Source organism: Enhydra lutris, unplaced genomic scaffold (genome assembly GCF_002288905.1).
Source record: "Enhydra lutris kenyoni isolate GAN:26980312 unplaced genomic scaffold, ASM228890v2 scaffoldscaffold13, whole genome shotgun sequence".
Taxonomy (NCBI): domain Eukaryota; kingdom Metazoa; phylum Chordata; class Mammalia; order Carnivora; family Mustelidae; genus Enhydra; species Enhydra lutris.
This window is the reverse complement of record NW_019154097.1, coordinates 14,650,151-14,670,634: the sequence shown is the minus strand read 5'-3', so window position 1 is coordinate 14,670,634 and position 20,484 is coordinate 14,650,151. Positions and strand designations below refer to the sequence as shown.

At 44.7% G+C, this 20,484-nt stretch overlaps 1 protein-coding gene across 1 annotated transcript in view; it reads right to left on the bottom strand.

The window, feature by feature from the left end:
- Positions 1 to 19,350, bottom strand: part of LOC111146403 (zinc finger protein 462) — a 133,847-nt gene extending 114,497 nt beyond the window's left edge. Inside the window, exon 1 of the mRNA XM_022501941.1 lies at positions 19,270 to 19,350. The gene's annotated coding sequence lies outside the window, so the exon portion shown is untranslated. The remainder of the gene's footprint in view (positions 1 to 19,269) is intronic.
- Positions 19,351 to 20,484: the final 1,134 nt, after the last annotated feature.

The following is a 20,484-nucleotide window of genomic DNA, read 5'->3' as shown; positions in this document are numbered from 1 at the left end:
ATACTCATCTTTTCTTTCTCTAACATTTTTTTTTTCTATATTCCTTGAGGCTTCCATGCCACCCATTTACCCCATGAAAGACATGCCACAATCCATATAGACTTATTAGGTCAAATAAAGTCTTGGAAAAAGATGGTTTTTTTTTTTTCCATATAAAACTACGAATGAGATTCCTCCAGAACTACCGACCTTAAGCTGTTGAGTATTCCTGAGCTTGACTTTTTCCTCCCAATGCGTCAGACTCAGTTCCACAAAATTGAATTTTACAGTGCCCCAAGGGGGTCATTCACAATCAAACCAGTAAGCCGTCATCCTCAAGTTAGCATCCTTTCCCAAACCACCAATACCCAAACTCTCCTTGGCTTCTTTACCCTAGATGGCAATCTAGTTGTTCTTATTTCCAGAATGTATTTAATATGGATAGCAGAGTTGGGAGGTTTCCCTTGATTAAGAACTTACATCAACTCTCATTTTTAAATTAAAATGTCAGGGCCAAATCTCCATTTACTCAAACTGAATGCTTTATACTAGTGATATCTGGAGTAGCAATCTTTGTTTAGAAGAAACTAAGAGATACGGTTCTGTCTTTTTAAAATCTAGGTGTATTTAAGGAACAGATACTTAAAAGCAATATGACCTTTTAAAAAGTGCTGGATTTGGTTTACTGACTCAATACTTACTTATTAATGCAGTGCCTCTACCCCAGGCACTGTGCAAGGCACCGGTTATACAGATGAGAAGGAGAGAGCCTGGGCCTGCCTTTCTGTAGCTTCTAGTCAAGTTCTGTTCAGTAACTGATCATGAGAAACCACTGGTTGGCCTTCCAAGTTGACTTGGCTAAATTTTAACTTTTTCCCTGAAAACAGTCAACAAGACTTCATGGAACACCAACATAAGAAATGGCACACTGGGCTAGAGGTCAGAGAAAAGAGGCTGTGAGAGTCATTGATTCATCTGCTGAGTTCTGGTCACCCAACTATCTCCCATCTGTGCTATTTTTGAGAAGTATCAGATTTTTCTTTTAAAGAGGTTAGTTGTGCAACCATAGTCAAAACAACAACAACAACAAAACCAAAATAGAACCTCATCTGAGGAATATAATAAATAATCTACTACAGAATGTCTAAGATAGTGCCAACAGAGGTTAAGGTACTTTTTTCCCCCCTTTACCAGATTTTAGAGTCATGTTTCATGGAGAAGCACAGTGGCTTTTAAAAGTAACCACACAGGGGTATCTGAATGGTAGAGTCAGTTGGGAGGCTGATACTTGGTTCCAGCTCGGGTCATGATCTCAGGGTCCTGGGATCGAGCCCCACATCAGGCTCTGTGATCAGGGGAGAGTCGACTTGGGATTCTCTCTCTTTCTGCCCGCCCCCGTCTCTCTCTCTCTCTCTCAAATAAGTAAATAAATAAATCCCTTTATTTAAAAAGTAAATAAATAAATCAAAGTTACCATATAATAAAACTTATTTTCTCCATCCCATAAGGCCAAGATGTTAAAGGAAAGCATCAGTCCCACGCCCCCTTACGGGGATTTCATGTGGGCTCAAGTGTATTCTGACTCCTAATCAAATGGTCACTGTCAGCAGTGCTCTGCCTATAATAAGTGTTTGATGAAAACTTAAGGATGGGAGAAAAAGAAATTAGTATTTTTATGTGCTAATACATCAGGCTCCACACCAGAGACTTACATTCACAATCTCATTTATTCCCCATGTGAAGCTTACAAGGCAGATTTCTTTTTTCCCCAGATAAGAAAGTTGAAGATCAAAGATGAAATCATTCACTCAGGGTCACGCAGCTCCTCATTGGCTCTGAGGTCTCAGTTCTTTCTACTATACACCATGGCCCTCACTGCCAAGGTCTTCACAGACCTCCCAATGCTGATAGCAAAGGGCTCCCCTTCCATGTGGTCTCTGCACTTGAGTCAAGTGTCCCTTCCTAGTATGAGAGCACACTGCTCCCAGCACAATCTCTGGGACCCTTGAAAGATGGTCCCGTGTTTCTCAGAGTGCCCAAACACTGATGAGGGAACAAGGTCAGGCCAGTCTCTAAGATACAAAGCAAGATGAACTCAGCGGGTCCTCCTGCCAATTGCCCTCACCCTTACTCATCTGCTGGAGCATGCCAAGGCCTGCCTGGAATGACGCAGAAAAGGGTCACCATGGGTGATCCTATACCCCCCTTCCAATTGCTACAAAACAAAAGTGCAGGACTGAAACAGCCGGGCTCCTTGAAAACCCACCAAGGCTGTTTCATAGGAATCAAAACTCTAACAGAAACTATTTGCATCCATCAACCTCAGAGCTAAACCCAGGAGTAGAAGAGAGCAAGTCTAAAGGTAAAAGGTCTAGGAGTCCCTGGACCCAATCTGCCTTGGAGGTCCAGCTCCTTACAGTGCCCGCTGGCTGTTCCTTTTTTAACTCATCTGGGAGCCAAAATGTTTTATTTGCCCTCTGCGAAGTTCTGACTATAAACACGTTTCAATTGAGAGATACAGATGAAGATCGCGGCGATCAAAGGCCCAACTGCAAACCATTGATAAAACCACGGTCTACTCCAGCAGCCCCACAGAACCGTCCCCAGAAAGGCAAGGCTGCTGAGGGGCAGAGCTACTTAACATAAATAAACAGCAAGTCCCCACTTGGGTGAGGAGATGCGGCTAATTTTAGATGACTGTTGCGTATCTGAAGAAATGGAGCCTGGACTTCTCGCCGGTTGAGTGCGGCCCTCATGCCTAGCTCTAACCGACTCCACCTCAAAATTTCCTCAACGATGAAAAACAGGCGGTCGGGAAGCTGAAAGAAGGAATTCATTCCTGTGCTGTGAGGTCTCCACAGACAAAAGTGTCCAGTCTGCTCCAGCCCCAGGCTGCCGAGGCACTACCATCGGTTGATGTTGAGAAGATTCCAGCATTTAGGGACATCGGATAACCATCAGGCCCTGTGCTGTGTCCACCGATCAGCATCTGAGGGAGTGTTCATTCTGGAGAGGCTGTGGAAATCCCTCCAGAGCAGGCAGAACTGGAGAGAGTTCTTGGTTATGAAGCACAGCTCCGCCGATCCCATTCCTAGGAAGGCTCTGGAACACTCCATGCCTTGAATGCATACGGAATGTTGCCTCCCAGATTAGAAATGAGTCGGATACTATGTTCTGCTGATACACGAATCCACTTTTCTGAGATCCAGTGAGTTGCTCTCTCTCTCTCTCTCTCTTTCTCCTCTCTGTCTCTCTCTCCCTTGAAGGCAGCTGTGACGTCCACTGAATGTCCAGCCAAGTGTACTTGTGAACATCCTCCTGTCTCATGCCAGTGAGAGGACCCGGTTCCAGCCCGGTGGCTTGATGTCCTTGCTCATCAGCTTTCAGGCTGAACTGGGGAAAAACAGTCTATCCTTCAAACTGTAGAAGCTTTCTTTCCAGGGAACTAGAAGGTCCTGATGGCTCTCTCCAGTTACCCGGCAATTATGTAATTGCTAAGCTCCTGCAGAATCTCTGGGACCATTCTGCGGGCTTCTACGGACTCCAGCTGCAGCCCAGTGTTCTGGGATGATTGCAGCCTTTGAAGGGACGTGAATGGACGGCCGGTCTCAAATCCGAGCACAAAGGGCCGGACAATGGGATTCCATCTCTAGCACAAAGATGCTCCTGCCTAACGAGGCCCTTTCTCCTCCTCCCAGGCTGTGCAGCTAACTCTTGCCTTCGCCCGCCCTCCATGTGTGTGGAATGTGGTTCACTCTGTTTATGCTGACAGGTTCCAAAAGAGGCAGAAAATCAGCTGAAGTTTTGCCATGGGCCCTGCACAAGGTAATCATTTAACACATAATGTGAAAGCTCCAGAAGAGGACAAGATGCAAGGGGGTGGGAAGCATCTCTCCAGGCTTCCTGCACTGGCATGAAATGAGTGCTTCCCTTCCTTCTGCCAGCTCCAATCCTTCATGTTGACATTACACATCCTGTACTGGAGATCCACCCCCATGCTGCCGCTTGCCCAGCTGAATTATCTCCTGCGTCACAGCGGTGCTAACGGAGCTGCTGGCTCGGCAGACCTGAAAAAGCACCGTTTCAACGCTTCCCACATTCAGCAACTGGACACAGGACCAGGGCGTCGGTGCTGCCTCGTGGGCCCTCCCGGCAGCCGCGCAGGACTCGACCTAACCTTCTGCTAACCAGATGGTCTGCTGGCCTCTTGGGACCCAACCATTAAACTTTACTTTATTAAATTCTATCAAAATGTGGGGACAGTTTACAGCAGTGTGTCTGGTTCCTCTCCAACAGGGTTGCTAAGATGAAAATGACCTAAAAATATCTGGAAACTCTACTTCACACCAACAGAGAACAAGATATTTTGGAGTAAATATTTAAATGATCTGCCAGATTACGTACCCCAGCAGCACTGACTACACGGTTAGCAAATGATATTGTAAACATATACACACAAAGACTCAGAAATGCAGGCATCTAAACAGGAATCCATTTCCCACTGGCTAAAGCCACAGTTCACCAGCCCCTGACTCCAACCTATTTAAATGTGGGGAAGGACACCATCTCCATCATAATCATTTCAATTACCAAAACAAAGAGCCCAACACCACAGAAAGAACGAAGGTCTCACAACCCCCTGGGTTCAACCACCCAGGGGGAGGCAGCGCATGCCAAGGGTACTCAAAAGGTGCTCAATAAATGTTTGATGAATGGAGAGATGGACCGGCACACGTTTCTGAAATACAAGAGCATCCATAAAACACGCTGTAGGATAGTGAAGACACTACATTCTTTCCAACTCTACATCATCCCACAACTGCTAACTAGGCGTGCAAAGCCAGGCGGAGGACGAATGGCAAGAGCAAGCCATCTGCACGAGAGGCACTGGATGGCTACTAATTGCAAATGAACTACAGAGGTGGCCATCTTTTGGGTACCTGGAAGGGTGCTGGGCGCTTTACATACATTATGCCTCTTGGCCGTGTAGTCACAGACAGAATTCCATTTTACAGATAAGCTGGAGGCTCCCAGCCAATTAAGAGCCTGACCCAAGTTAAACCAATCATTATTCTACTACTTGGTAGCCACGGAGAAGTACGGATCTTGTAACTTGTAAAGAAACCAACACGTATGACCGTGGCATTCCCCAATACACCCACCAAAAAAATCTCCAGGAAGTTGGAGAAATCTTTCCCCTCCCAGCTTTTCAGGCATCCTAAGTCCTAGTTTCAGCTCCTCCTGTTTCTCCCCATACATCTTATTTTACTGAGGGTATGCCTCATGATTAGAACCAGCTATACGGTCACCTCCTTAGTCTTGGGGTCTCCCCTGGGCGACCCAAAATCTCTCACTTGAGATCATCCTAGAGATCCAAACACAGCAAAATAAATGCATGGTCTCTTCTCTCCTAGAGAATCTCTGGACACAATTTTAAAGCAGCAACCGTAAATTCTTTATAATTAAGAAAAAAAAAAAAGTCCATTGACATCCTTGTCTCTCTGGAAGTTCTTGAAATGTAAAAATTTCCAAAGAAGATAAATAAATAAATCATCAAGGGTAATTTGCTTTTAGAGGGGGAAAAGTCCCTATAGCGTTTTACCGAAGAACCACTCAGAGGTTCTTCATTTCTGCCCCGGCCACCACCAACCACCACGCTGTCACCACGGAGGCCATCAATAAATGTTCTTCTAACTTGGAGCAAACAAGGTTAGGTAAGTCTCATTAGGCTACCTACCCTTCTACACTCTGAAATACCATCTACCCTTATGGCACTCTAAAATTAGCCTCCTTACCCCTGAGATCTCAAAGCATCTGATATTACAGCATTTAAGAAGACCAAGTAGACATGGGCTTTCAAAATAAACATATGCACAGAGAAGACCAAAGCAATTCTAGGCAAGGCCACCAGCCTGTCCTTGAACTGGCTCAGAGCTACCCACATGAGTGAGGCCGCAAGAGAGGCATCCGTAGCTCAATTTTCATCGCAATGAACTCTGTGTTCTCGAAAAGACAAATCATTTTTTTGCCAGAACGATGCCAAACTATAGGAACAGTAATAACATCTTGCTTCCAAAATGCTCAAGAAGTTCTCGTTGATTAAAAATTGTTCCCCCACAACATTCCAGGGAATAGATCTCCGCAAGGTTGAGACAGGCGGGGCTTTGTCACCATGAAAATATACCACTCCGAGAGGCCAAGGCATCATCTTCAGGTAGCTTACGAATCCCTCCTGAGCACCCACACACGGATGTGGAGCATGGCAGGGCCCACAGTCAGGCAGAGCAGAGGTTCACAGCATGGGAAATCTCCCTCTGACCAACAGCGGTGAGGACCATTCATCAGTCAGGGCAGACATGGCACAAACTTAATCAGGCGGGACTCAAAACACGGAGTTTAAGACCAAGGACAAAACAATTCACATCTGGCAAAGCCCTGGGAGATCTCTACCCCAGTTTCTCTACCAGTGAGGAAGGAAGAAATGATCATTTTTAAAGTGCCCATTATGAACCAGGACCCCTATTCCCATAACTCGTAGTCCTTATGTCAGTTCTACAGATTCAATGATCATCTCCCTTTTATTGGGTAGGAAATCACGGGAACAGAGAGGTTAAGTGACTTACTCAAGGTCACACAGCGAGGAAGGGACAGAGACAAATTTCATCCTGTGCTCATGCAGTCCCAGGGAGTTTGCTCTATATACTACACACCACTCTCTTAATGAAGACTCCTGCACAGAGAACTGCATTTCTGCGAAATTTGCGCTCTTGATGTTTCAGCAAAAAATAAGCACCTTCTCTCGGAGAGAATATACACATACATGTTTACATATTTAGATATATGTACATATGTATATGTACATGTATACACACACACACACATCCATATATATAGTAACCAAATTCCTAGTTGTTCACAGTTCAATGGCACTGAAGTTTAGCCCATGTGCAAATTTTAAGTCCATTATTTTTTCATATAACTGAATGTCAGGAAGGGAAAGCTGCCAAGTGACAATCTGGCCCCAGTGATTCACGGTGTCACACTGACATAACCACTTCTGATACAGGTTGTTGTGTTTCCTAGAAATCCCTGCATTCATTGGGGCGATAAACAGTAAACAATGTCCACAGCAACGACAGATTCTTTTTCTACCAGAATACTCTATTGGCAAATGTCATGAATTTGGGGGATAAGAGGGTGTGGTTAATATAAAGTTAAAAATTCTCCCTCTGTTCCTCAGACCTTAATGATTACATTGATAAGACAGTACCTCAAACACAGATGGACACTTTTTCACTTCAGGACTATGCCTTGTAAAAGAAAGGCTCTGTTCAAATGAATCACATTAAATCTACTGAACAGATCTCAAGTGCTGGAAAAAAAAAATCTAGCCCAATTCGGATTTTTATGTTTCAGGATTCCTATTTGCTGATTTATTAATGCTTTGCTTTTTCTTTTACTCATATTTGACTCTTAAAAACTTCAGTATTTTTCTGTAGCCATCAACACTAGCGACACAATATGTACATGCTCACAGACAAAATAATGTTACCACCGATCTTTCTGCTAAAAATCCTAAAAGATGATGAGAAGGTGGCAAGTAGGGGGGAAAGGAACAGGGAAGAACACCCTGGGAACACTGGAAATTCACTGTTCAGTAGCTGCTTCAAATAAGATCGCTAACACTTACCTGTGCTGGGGTCAATTTTAATAATTGTAGTTGACGTCCAGAAACAGGGTTATGAATATAATTATCATGAAGCAGCAATTGGGCAATCACAACCTAATTAAGCCCACTGACTAGATTATCTTGTTTTTCCCCTAATAATCACATAACATTTAACACTTGCTAATTTCAGGACCTATGGGTGATGTTCCTTCATTATTAACAAGCTACAGCCACTGGTCAGAGAAAGAATGGTTGAGGTACTCAAAACACTGGAGACGACCAAGGAGTTGGGAGGAATGTCAGGGACAGCTGACATCTGTTCTTTAAAACCATGTCACTTCTCAGTCCCCCAACCCCCAAAATTACTAATCAGAGGCAAAACCACAGGAGAAGATGGAATGCATGATTGAGAACTTCCACTCAAGTGGAAGGAAGGATACAATTCTGCTTTCCTGAATGCATACCATTTTATGTGATCTCCACAATGTGCGTTTTCACATTACAGTGGAATCTGCCTTTGAAGAGGCTCTTTTCTTTTGTTTTCAGGATAATGGGAGATTCCACCACCAGGCCTAAATACATAAGACTTTCTATAGTTACCTCCTTGGACATGCTCCAAGGGTCCGTCCCTCTGCCACCCTGCCTCTCACGTGGCTTGTATTCTCAAATTCAAAATCCTAGTCCCAACTGGATGTTACTGCTCCCACAAAGATATGTTGGCTCAATTCACCTGCACTTTCTACAAAGCTCCTGAGGGTAACCTGGGTAGCTGTCTCCTCATAGAGGAACACTAGGGAACCACGTTAAGAACTGGTCTTTATGAGACCAGAGACCAGCTGGTTTGAGGGAGTATCATAGAAGGCGGGGGGCTACTGATTAGGGTCCCAGTAGATGCTACCTAAGGCTTTTAAATCAGAAATTCCACCTAGAGAACCGCATACTTTGGTATATCTCAGTGTTATTCTCTTCCACTATGTATTATTTTTTCTGACCTTTTTTCCCTCCAGTGAAGGGCCTTTATCTAAGAAAACAATGGTTTTGATTAAGTTTGGTACATGATAGGGATGGCAGGCTTAAAAAAAAAAAAAAATGGGTGGCCCTGCGGCTTCCTCAGGACACTTTACAAACAGGGACACATGCTTATCCTCCTACACAGATTCTGGCTGGGAACAGATCACCTGAACAGATCCGTAGCAAAGTTAAGATTTTATAAAACCACGACTGGTTGTTTTGAGGTTAAAGAGTCTGCTCAGCAATTAATGTCCCAACTGCCTGTCTTACAGTAAAGCTACTGTCCTGGGTATCTTCAGGATATTTGGACCTGCTCCATCTCCCTTAGTACAGCTTGTTACTCTATTAAGAGCATTTGTGGTCATCCATGAACAGCAGCTCCCTTACTGTACTGTGATGTTTCAGGGAGAGGCAAATAAAATCCAAACATTCATCACGTCTCTGTGATCTAAACAGAGCACAGGGTGATCACTAAAAGGCATGGGGGACATTAGCACCCATGCTTTGAAGAGTATCTGTGCTATTTTCCCCAAAAGTGACCATTAGACAGTGGAACTACTTTTCAAATACAGCCATGTGGCTTTTGGAAACACGTCTCGCGCTTACAGTAAACCAGAGCCAATAGGGGACACTGAGACTTTCAACAGGAGCCCCAAGAAGAAAAAAAAAAGTAAGACACCCTCTTTACCTTTAAAAAATAGAAAGAAAGAAAGAAAAAAGTCACAGAGTGTATCTTTCTGCCGTAACAGGTAGGTGTTCCTTTTTAAATATCAGCAAGTAAAACTACAATTCTGAGCTTTGCACAGTACAATTTAAAAATATTTATTCTCTAAATTTCCTCGTACATGGTCTCCTGCTGTTTTTCACCATCTCCTCTATAACTCAGAAGAACAAAAACAGGGTACTCTTTAGTTAAACACACTTTGTCAAGCTATTACAATAAGTTATATCTCTCATATCAACTAATATATTACAATTAATTTTCCATTATGCTTAAATTTCCCTTCTAGAACACCAGGATATACTACTGGCGTAAGCAACTGCAAGAGATAAACCATCACAATTATAAGCTATTAGCAAACTAATTAATAACGGAGGCCAGTTCCCACCAGCTGAGGGCCAGAAGGACTACCCGTGTGTGTGAATCCTGGATTCCCATTTGCCATCTCTGCAACCTTGGGTAAATGACTTTACCTCCCCAGACCTCAGTCTTCTCTACCATAGGAACAGTCCCGGGTTCAGATTAAACGTTAAGCAAATGCTCCCTAGCATTAGTAATAACTCTGAGTCTCTCCAGGAGGAGAAAGAACATTTTGTGGAAGGTCTGTGGGATATGCCTATTATAGAAGAGTTAGCAGCATTTTTTTTTTTTTTTTGATGAAGCCAGTATCAGAAGGGATCATATTTAGTTGACAGCAGAAGGGGGAGAAGTCCTGGCAGCTGAACTCTGACATTCAGCTCAAAATGGTCTCTTCCATGCGGCAACCCTCCCCAGGTATCAATACTCAGGACCAATTACCAGAAGACCATACAAGAAACCACTAAAGAGGAAAAGTTTCTGGGTGATAAGTACTTGGTACTGAAATCCTTACGTACTTTCTAGCTGGCATCCATTTCTGGCCATCTTCGGGCTACAGCCGGAAGATCCCCTAGACCAGGCCCCATCTGGGTTGAGTGACTGATATGCAATTACTGACTAATTGGTCACAACACAGAGGGATGACATGACTAGGGATTAGAATGGCTAACCATTTTGGGCCACAAAGGCCTTATTTTGGCTTTTTAGATGCCAGGATCGGATTGACTGTGACTCCTGCCTCCGGTGACTGGCTTAATCCCAAAGAGGACTCCAGGTAGCCGCCACGGTCCACTCCTTTTCCCTAGGAGAGAAGCATGTCTTTGTTCTTCCTTCATTCCTTCTAACACCCACAGCCTAGGTAGAGAAGCTCTACGGAGAAGTGGAGAGAGGACTATCAAGCTGCCTGCCCATTAATAATGCAGCGATTTTCTGCTGTGCTCTATTCTTTACTTCATTCATTGTCTAGACCTAGGCCTACTTAACCAGTTTCTTCAAGTGTCCCTCTGTCATCTATCAGAAAAGCCAGTTTGTAACTGGCCTGAAGTCACATAAATGGTCTTCCAAGCTCAGTTCTTTTTTTTTTTTTTTCCCTTACAGGTAGCACTGACCAAAGACTGTGGGTCTGAGCACTGGTCTTCATTTCTCACGTGCAATAGGTTCCAAATTACCAGGGCTTTTCCCACTTACTTTATTGTTTTCTTAAAAGTACTGCCTTTCTTCTTCCTGTTGGCTCTTCCAAGTGGATAGACCTCTTCTACTTGGGACTCGCCCATCACTCCCCTGCCTCTCTTCGCTTTTCCTTCTCCCATCCCAGCCGGCTCTCCTTCCCAGCAAATTTCCACCATATAATTATGGCAATGCTGTAGCCAACTTTTCTGTTAGCTTAACAGCCCCTGTCTATTTCCTACTTGTGCTGATGCTACTGTTTGCTTTTCTGCCGGGCTAATCCGTGTATCCTTTCAAGGCCTAACTTCCCCTACCATGATAGCAGCTGGAGTTGTAATTCACAGGTGCCTTCCAAAGCTTTTCATTAGCAATAGAAACGAGATGGTTTAGAAACCCATTTCTTAATCTGCAGGTGAGTACTGGCACCTTCATGCAGCAAACATCTTTCAAGTATCCCACATTGTGCCACCGCACAATTATTTTCTGAGTAATAAGGACAATGTTATAGGCACATTTGTAGTGTCAAAAGGGAGACTGTTCCTTCAGAGGAAATCAGCCCCCCACCCCCCCACCCCCGTTTCTGGCATTTCCCAGCTCAAGAGACAACAAGCAAGTACTCAACTGACATGAGCAAAACTGAATATGGCAACTTTACCTTCTTAAATCTGAACAGGGAAGAGGGAAACTCCAAAATTTGAAGGCCTTAGCTCCTGTTCTGGTTCAACTGGCCAGATGAGGGCTTAGGGAGCGAGACTAGCCTTCCCCAGCTGGGCTCTGTGGCAGATAAGCCTCTCCACAAATCCTGGGCTTAATTACTTCTGACACAGTTGTCCCGCCTGGGCCTCCAGCTCCTTTTGTGCTCCAACCAATCTGAATCCAAAGGTGTAAGTCTTTGCTTACTCATCTTGGACAAATGCTTAATTTCCTACGAAGTGATCCTTAAAACATTTGAATCAGGATCTCCTGGTCCCTACTAGAACTTTCCCCATCTTTCCTCGCATGGTCTTTGTTCAACGTCTACTCAAAAGCCTGGCAAATCCTTCTCTGAATCAAGCCTTCTTCATTTTCAAGGATTTACTTTTTGAACAAATAAGTATCTACCAACCTTCCCTTTGCCCCCAAGAGCAGGCTGTGTTCTCTGAATGAAGTTGGGGCTAAGGTGTGGACAGGCACAGCAGAAGTATTTTATTAATATCCAGAAGCAACATGCAGGCAACTGAACAAGCAAACACATGAAAGCAAGGAAATCAATATCAAAATACCCATGACCTGGCACAAAAAGAAACCTTCCCTCCAAGAATAACTCATGAAAAAAATGTCTCCAGCTAGGAATTAGGCAAGAACGCTTTGAAGATACCACGTAATCCGCTCAACCAGGATTAAAAGACAACACATTTGTAGGTGACCATACTCACACCTTCTCTACCCTGCCTCTCGTCTTTCCGAGACCTGAGAAAAACCAACCTGGAGTCGAAGCCACATATCCAAAGGCTAAAAAGCTTGTGTATTATACTTCAACCGATAAGGGCAGGAGCCCTTAGAAAGTAGACAAATTTGATGATATTTCTAAACAGAAAATGGAAGTCCAAAGCACTTCAATTGACTTTCTATTTATCAGTGTGTGCAGTTCTCCAGAGACAAAGTTCAAGGGGACAAAAGATTCAAAAGAGCTTCCTAGTAAACTGCAAATACAATCTGAATTCATAAAATTCCATTTTCCCTCACTTAGAAACTTCTCTTCCCAGGTCTTCTAAATCCAGGTTCAATTTGGGATTATCCAATTTGGGATTATCTTCTCTCCAATGCCCCCACCCCCCAACCCCAACTTTTTTTTTTCTTCCTTCAGTACTGGCATGCAAACCATGCTGTTTTAACTTCTTTCCTGTTCTCCCAGTTCTTCTGGAACATTTTATTTTCGACAGTCAACTCATTTGGAGGAGTGCCACACTGAGGTTCAACTGTTTATAGCGTTAACTGTGTTTCTGCCAGAAGTCCACATCCAGCACTACCTTCTCCAGACTGCCTCCTGGATTAAGAATTTATGCTTTAGTTTGGAAGAAGCTTAGAAAATGTGGAAACTTCCAAACATCACTCTTCTTTTTATACAAAATGACTTTCGCTCGTCCAAGAGGAATCAGAAATGGAATCCACTGCACCCTTCCCAAAGTACTATCCTGTCTCTCTAGCTCTCTCGGGTTAAATGTTTCCCGTGTTGTTAAAAATTCACTTCAAGGATGACTTCATGACTTCATTGGGGAAAGGTAAATAGCTAGCCATTGGTCTGCAAGAGAGAATGGGGCTCCAAGAAGATATATGGAGGGCACATTTTTGGATGAGTCTGGAATACTGGAAAATCACCAGCAATTGTTTTAGACTGGATTTCTCTCCCTTGGCCATTCATCAGTATTAAAAAATGGCATCTCTGAGAGAAGCCAATTTAAATCCATACCATGTTGCAAAACAGATCCTCTGAGTCCAATTGTGGGCACTTTGGTAAGTTGCAAGAGACCCAGACAAACCTCCAAAGAAGGGCATCTGAAAAGGACTCCCAAGCCCCGGATGACAAACTGTACAAGAGAGTAGGCCAATCGAAAGAAAAGCCCAGTCTCAAACCCACTAGCTACAACTTGACTGAAAGTCCCATGAACAAAATTGTCCTCTAGAGGGTATCACTTCTGTGAATGAAACCATGCTCAGCCCCAAAATGGTAAATTCAACTAACAAAAACCAATACTCCTGCCCCACTGGTGTTTGATTACAGAGTTTCTCAGAGGCTTGGACTCTGGAGAGGAGAGCTGGTGTTTCACAAACCGCTACAATAAGAGGCACTGGGGTGGTGGAAAGGGCACTGGGTTGGGAGTCAGCCGACCTGAGTGCTAGGCCTGGCTTTGTTACAACTGAACCTTCTGACCTTGGGCAAGTCACTGCCTGTCTCCTTGCCAGTTTCCTCTTCAATAAAACGCCGGGGGAAGGGGAGATCTGAAGCAGATGATCTCTCCAAGGCACAAAACAACTAGCTTCCCAATTACAAGTTCTTTGGAGTCACCATTTACGGTGTACATATTAGTCAAGTTTTTAGTGATTTTTATATTCATTTCGACTTAAGGAAGTAACATCTTTGTCCCTCACCCCAAAACTTCAGCTTAATCTGGGTGCTCCCTGGAGTTCTTCAATATTACAATAAATGCCTCTTTTCTTTTCCTTTCTTATTTTTTTAAAGCAACCTTCCCCAAACTAAGGCTTGTGCTATTAAAAGAGCTCAGAACTTCCCATTTCCTTGCTAGGGCTAAAATTAAACTGTCCATTCCTTAGGGCCCAACATAACATCTGCCAGATGTCTTGGCATATCACACAAGAGGAATTTTCTTCTAGCATTATCTACTCTCCTCTCTATTTTCTCATAATCAATTAATAGGTCACCAACACCCAGCTAATGTTTCTCTCAAAGCCACCAACTTCATAACTATGTGAACCTCAGAAGATACTTGTCCAGCCCCTGTCTCCCCCAACACACAGAGGCTGACTCCCCCCCTCCCCAGTTTGCTGGATTGTAATGATAGACTCTGGAAATATTTTCCTATACTTCTTTTGAATTTCCTTCATTTCCACATACCAATCAGCCAATCATATATTCATGTCCTATCCTTTGCAATCTGAGTTCATTATTTATGTTATTTCTTAATTTGTGAGTGTGGCATTGTGCAACAGCACCCCTGTTCTCCAGTTTTCAACTTGAAACATTCAATACAGCTTTGTCAATGCTCTGTCCCATGAGGCCGTGAGCACTAAGTCTGATAAAGGCATACAGCACAAAGAAGATGAGTGAGGTTACCTTAACCAAGAACCTGCAACACAAGTTCTCAAGACACAAGAACTCAAGACAGACTAGACCCTATTAAAGTACATCATACAGAAAGCGGAACTCTTCCCGAGGCAATTTTACCATTCTTTCCTTTCAGGAAAACTGACCACAAATGCTCTAAAGTCCATTAGTGGAGTTGGATTTCTTTTCTCCTACTATCTTCCAAAAGACTCATTAGAAAGAAAGAACACACACAGACACACACATGTGTGTGTATACATGTGTGTACATATATATCTTTTTCTTTCTATCTAAAAGTTGTTTCCAATTCCAAGGAGTATGGGAAAAAAAAACAAGTCCTCAGGGAATGTGGTCAATAAATTAGATGGACATAAATCTCATATGAGAAATATGGGATACAAAGATCCAACAAGAATCTTTTCTACGGCAACGTGCCTCATAGCTCACATATATTTCTCTAGAATGATTTCTCTTTGTGATATATTAGAGCTAAGGAAAAAATTTGCATAACGAGCTTCATCAACCTGATGTCTTGAAAACAAAACAAAACAAAATCTCTGAGCCTTGACATCAAATGAAAATGTTCAATTTGACACTCTTTGTATTTCGCTCATAGCACACTATCTAAAATACGTGTCCCATTTCTAATGTGTACGTTTGGAAAAATGCAAGAATCCCCATCTTTAACATTAAGTGCTTCCCATGTGGATGAAGGGCGTCAGAGATGAACATCTCTTAGGTAACCAGTTAGAACATATTCTCAAACTCCAAAATGCCTCTTAGGTAACTAATTTTTTCCCTCTAGGAAAGCTCAACTCTAAGACTGTCTATAAAGACACCAAAACATTTGGTCACAAAGTAAAAAATGTGGTGAGTCAAACACTGGACCAGCAACCAGTTTGTCAGATTTTTTTTTCCCCACTGAAGTAAGTAATTAACCGGTTGTCCTGGTATCAACAACAACAACAACAAAGATATCATGAAAGTTTGTTTCAAGATCAACCTATAATGTATTTGTGTTTACATACATAAATATGGCTAATTAGATGCAAAATTATCTGGTAATTACTTTCCCAAATAACTCTTTTTATTCCATTGCATCTGAACTTCCGAGTTTGAACAAGTAACATCCATACATGCATTAGCAAATCTTATTTAAGTATTAACACTGACAACATTCCACTTTCTGAGCAAAAGTAATGGTATCAAAAGATAACATTCAAAACTGAATAATAAAAGGTATGATTTCAAGAAGTAAGATTTTTCAAGTGCTCTTGGAGAAGCCCAGATTTTTAATAAAGAAGCAGAGATCTAAAGAGAAGTATTTTTAAATGAGCACACACATCAGCTGAAAATCTTGAAAACCATACATCTTCGTCTGCAAAAACAGGGTTTTACTTCATTGACCATGGACAATTATCAGCTAAAGAACCATGTATTTCTCCTTGCCTTTCACACTCCTCAGAAGAACAATAACCCTCAATTAATGACACAACAGTTTGGTTTGAAAAATGTGATGTTGTCATATACAGCCTTGTGCATTTACTGAATGACACTGCGACCAGCTACTCAACAGAATATAATTACATCTGGAATCTAAAACCACTTCAATATGCACAATAATATTGTAGACATAGGAACCTTACATACACACACACACACACGCGCGCGCGCGCGCATCTAACACATAATGAGAAAGCAGAGCAAGAAAAAAGCTGGTATAAGTCGCTCACCAATGTGTCCCTTATTTCTGTTGAAGCTGGTACCTTTCTATGTCTCTCCTTAGTTGAAAAGAAGGTCCAGTCAGCCTCCTTACAATATATTAATTGGTTCTGAATCTCCTCCAAGTTTTCATTCCACTGTGGAGGCTTCCTCACCTATCTTACCAGTAGTCCTCTTAAAATACTTCCAACATCTTCCCTCACCCTCAAGATGGCTACCTTACCTAATGGTAAAGCAACATCTTCATGGTTGGCTTTTATAAATTCCTCAAGCATTTCAGGATTTTGTTCTTTACTTGGATCAATTACATACATTCTCTAGAACTAATCTGAAGAACTCCAATCAATGTGTGTGGACTGGGGTAGTCCTGGGTCCTTCCTTCAAATCATCCTCACAAAATGTCTTCCTCAGGACTACTAAATTCTTCCCAATTAAAAAGGTGAAGATACCTGGACATAAGGTTTTCTCCACAGACATAATCTTTTAAAAATTTGTTTCCATAGTGACATTGTTAAGAAGACATCTGATATTTCTGAAGACTTACAGTACTTGAGAACACAGAGAAAAAGAGCAGAATGAAAGGGAAGGGGGAAAACAAAGGAACTAAAAGAAGGCCTTAAACACAAATGGAACAACCTGAAGAGAAATGTGGACTCTGGAGAAACTGGGGTCAGTCAGTCTTAGGGTTCCTCTGAGATCTTGCAGGATTTGTTGTTGTTGTTGTTGTTCTTATCCTTTTTTGCAGAAATCAGCCCAAACCAGACAATAAAGTCTTGCCATGCATCAAATCATGATGAAAAACAAGCCCCAGAACTCCAAAATCTCAGCTTTAGGGCCACCACCATCTTCACAATGAGGAAGTAACAATTCCTGGGGACTTTTTAGGAGACCTGGAGGAGCTTAAAAGTTGGGTGAAGACCTCTGTGGAAAACGTTTAAGGTTTTGCCTTGCCTTTCCTGAAGGAGGTCAAAACCCTTCAGGTCCACTCAAAAGAAGAAAAAAAATTTCAAAAGTTTACTTTAAAATGGAAACAAATGCCTCTAACTTGTGAAAGCACTCCTTTGGTGGGAGAAAAATCTGAGCAGCCCTTACAACTCCCTCATTTCCTTGTATAATGAATAGATGGTGAGGAACCACCACAAGATTTCACCCTGGAAAAGAAGAAGGAGTAGGCAGGCAAACCTCCTCCAGCCATCACCAACAGAGCTTCAAAATGGAGACATCCATAATTTTATAAACACTTCTCATCTCAGCTTTGTCTCCTGGAAACCCGCTCTCCTCCATTTTCTGGTGGAGTTACAACATGACACGGCTTACCTGACTCAGTTCCCAGCTCCCAACCAAACTAGTCACTTCCTCCAAAAACCTGCAAGCCACCTCCAGAAACAAAACCAAAGCAAACCAAACAACCAACACAGACACTCAGACACAACCCCCGGGAGCTCTGGGAGAAAAGCCCCAACTGGTTGGTCTTTTCCCATCCCAGACGCGTGCTGAAAAATAAAACTTTTTTTTTTTCCCCTTTGGGTAGAGGAGAAATATAAAAGGAACTCCAGGCAGCCTCCCTCCCTCTCTGTAGGTTAGAAGCTACAATGAAAAGAAAATGAGGGTTCCTTCAGGAATGGTGAAAAGCCTGGAGAATGAACGTGAGAAGGAGCTTTGTGTTTTGGAGTCTGGACTGGAACCAAAGCAGACAGCTTGCAAATGGAGGACAGGGAGATAAAGAAAGGGAAAGAGAGGGGCTGCTCCAATGGGGGGCGGCTGCGGCTTCCCCTCGTGCCTGGAAGGAGGGCAGACCCCTGGGAACTGCACCAGGAGTGAGGCGACCCCCAAGCCCCTGCCTTCTTTTCTCCCTTCCTCAGAGAGCCAAGCGTGTGTAATGGCTTCTCCTCTCCAGAAACCGTTGTCCTCCTCCACCAGACGCTTCTGAACCCCCAGCCTGGAGACAGCTCCTCAGCAGCTCCTGAACCTGCGCCCCCCACGCGGCCCGGGCCCCCCGCTCCTCGCCTCTCTCCTCACCAGCAGCACCAGCAGCACCAGCAGCGGCAGCAGCCACCCCCCCACCCCCGACACATCCCGACCCCGCATCCCAACTTCGGGGAGAGAGAGAGAGAGAGAGAGAGCGAGCCAAATACCTGAGGAAGAGGGGGGTGCCAATCCGCACGGCTTTGCCATCGGGCTGGGGACAGGCAGACAGAGAGGGGGAAAGGAAGGAGAGGGACAGAGAAAGAAAGAGGTCAACCCGCTCAGGTCGGGGCGGCTCGGAGCGCTCCCTCCTCTGCCCCTCGCTCGCTCCCTCTGGCTCTCGGCTCAGGTCCCCTCGCCTCCCGCCCTCCGCCCCCCTCTCTGTCCCTACTCCTATCCCCACACTCGGAGCATCCGTCCTAGGGCTCCAGCTCTCTCCTCACTCATCTTTCATTTTCTCTTCTCTCCATAGAACTACACGAAATTAATTAAGCAACAGCGCTCCGCTCCCCCCAGAAGGAGCAGCCAGCAGGAAAAGCACAGCCACCTCCACTGCCACCACCACCACCTTCTCCTCCTCCTCTTCCTCCCTCGCTTCTCCTCCTCCTCTTCCTCCTCCCCCTCCTGCTCTCCCTCCTCCCCCTCCTCCTCCTCCTCCTCCTCCTCCTCCTCCTCCTCTCTCTCGCTTCTTCTCCTCTCCCAACAGCCAGTCCATGCAGGGGACTTCCTCTCCTCCCCGCTCCACCAACCCTCCTTGGCCGAATGAATGAGCGCGTTTGTGCCTCCACCGCCCCGCGCTCTCCTCCCCGAAGCACTCGGACCACCCCGAGGTGGTGGTTAATTGCAGTAACTTACAGAAGAAGCGTCCCGGCGCCGGGAGGTGTTTCGGGTTCTCCAGCCCCACCGCCTCCTTATCCTCTTTCTCTTTCTCCTCTTCCTGCTCGGGTTATTGTTGTGGAAGTTGTTTGGGAGTCTCATGTGCTTCTGCCGGGTCTCAGCAATGGAGGATCGCCATCTTCCCTGCCTTCCTCGGCTCCTCAGACTCGCTGCAGCTGCAGATGACCTGAGATATCCGTCTCTCTCTCTCCCTCTCCCTCTCTCTCCCTCCCTCCCTCTCCCTCTCACTCTCTCTCTCTCCCCTCTCTCTCCTCTTCTCTCTCCTCTCCTCCCTCTCCCTCGCGCGCTCTCTCTCTCCCTCCCTCTGTGTCTCTCTCTGAATAATGAGCAACCAGAGGGAGAGAGAAAGCAAGACAGAAAGAGAGAAGGAAGACAATCTTCTCCTGCCACACAAAACGCCGGAGCACCAGGGGGTGCGCGAAGCCTTTCTAATAACAACAACAACGTGCAGGAGACAGGAAGAAAAAAGAAAGAAAGAAAGAAATGAGAAAAGGGCTGGGGGGAAAAAAGGAAGAATTATCCAAGAGCTGGAGAAGAACAGAAGGAGAAGCTGGAGGAGATGCTGAGGCTGCGGCTGCTGTCCCCCCTCCCCCCCGCTGAACCCCAGAAGGAGGCAAGGTGGTTGCAAAGTTAAGACTGGGACATTGTCTTTGTCACTCAGAGCAACACAGAGCCAGGCCAGTGAGATGCAAGAGGAGGAGGTGGCGGCGGCGGCGGAGGAGGTGGTGGTGGTGGAGGAGGAGGAGGAGGAGGAAGAGGAGGAGAAGGAGGCAAAGGAGGAGGAGAAGGGGAAGAGGGAGATGAGATGAATAAAGACCTGCGGAGAAGGCGGTGCGAGGAGCGCGGCGGCCGGGCTGAGGCGTGCGCGCTCGCGTCCCGGAGGCGCCCGGCCGCCCTGGCCGGCAGAGGAAGCCCCCAGTGAGGACCCTGCCCGGCAGCTCATAGCTCTCCCAACATCAGCCCAGCCCGAGGCGCCGAGCCCCGGCCCCAGAGAGTCCCTCACACGCATCCATCTAGAGGCCAATCTTTGCAAAGAACATACATGGGGAACTAGAGGTTGCAAGTCTAAACCCAGATCAACCACGTGGGGCTTTTTAATCCCTTTCCAGCTTGCGGTGTGAGTATCTCCAGTGAAAAGCTCAAATTGTCCATTACTGGCACGTATTTTGAAGT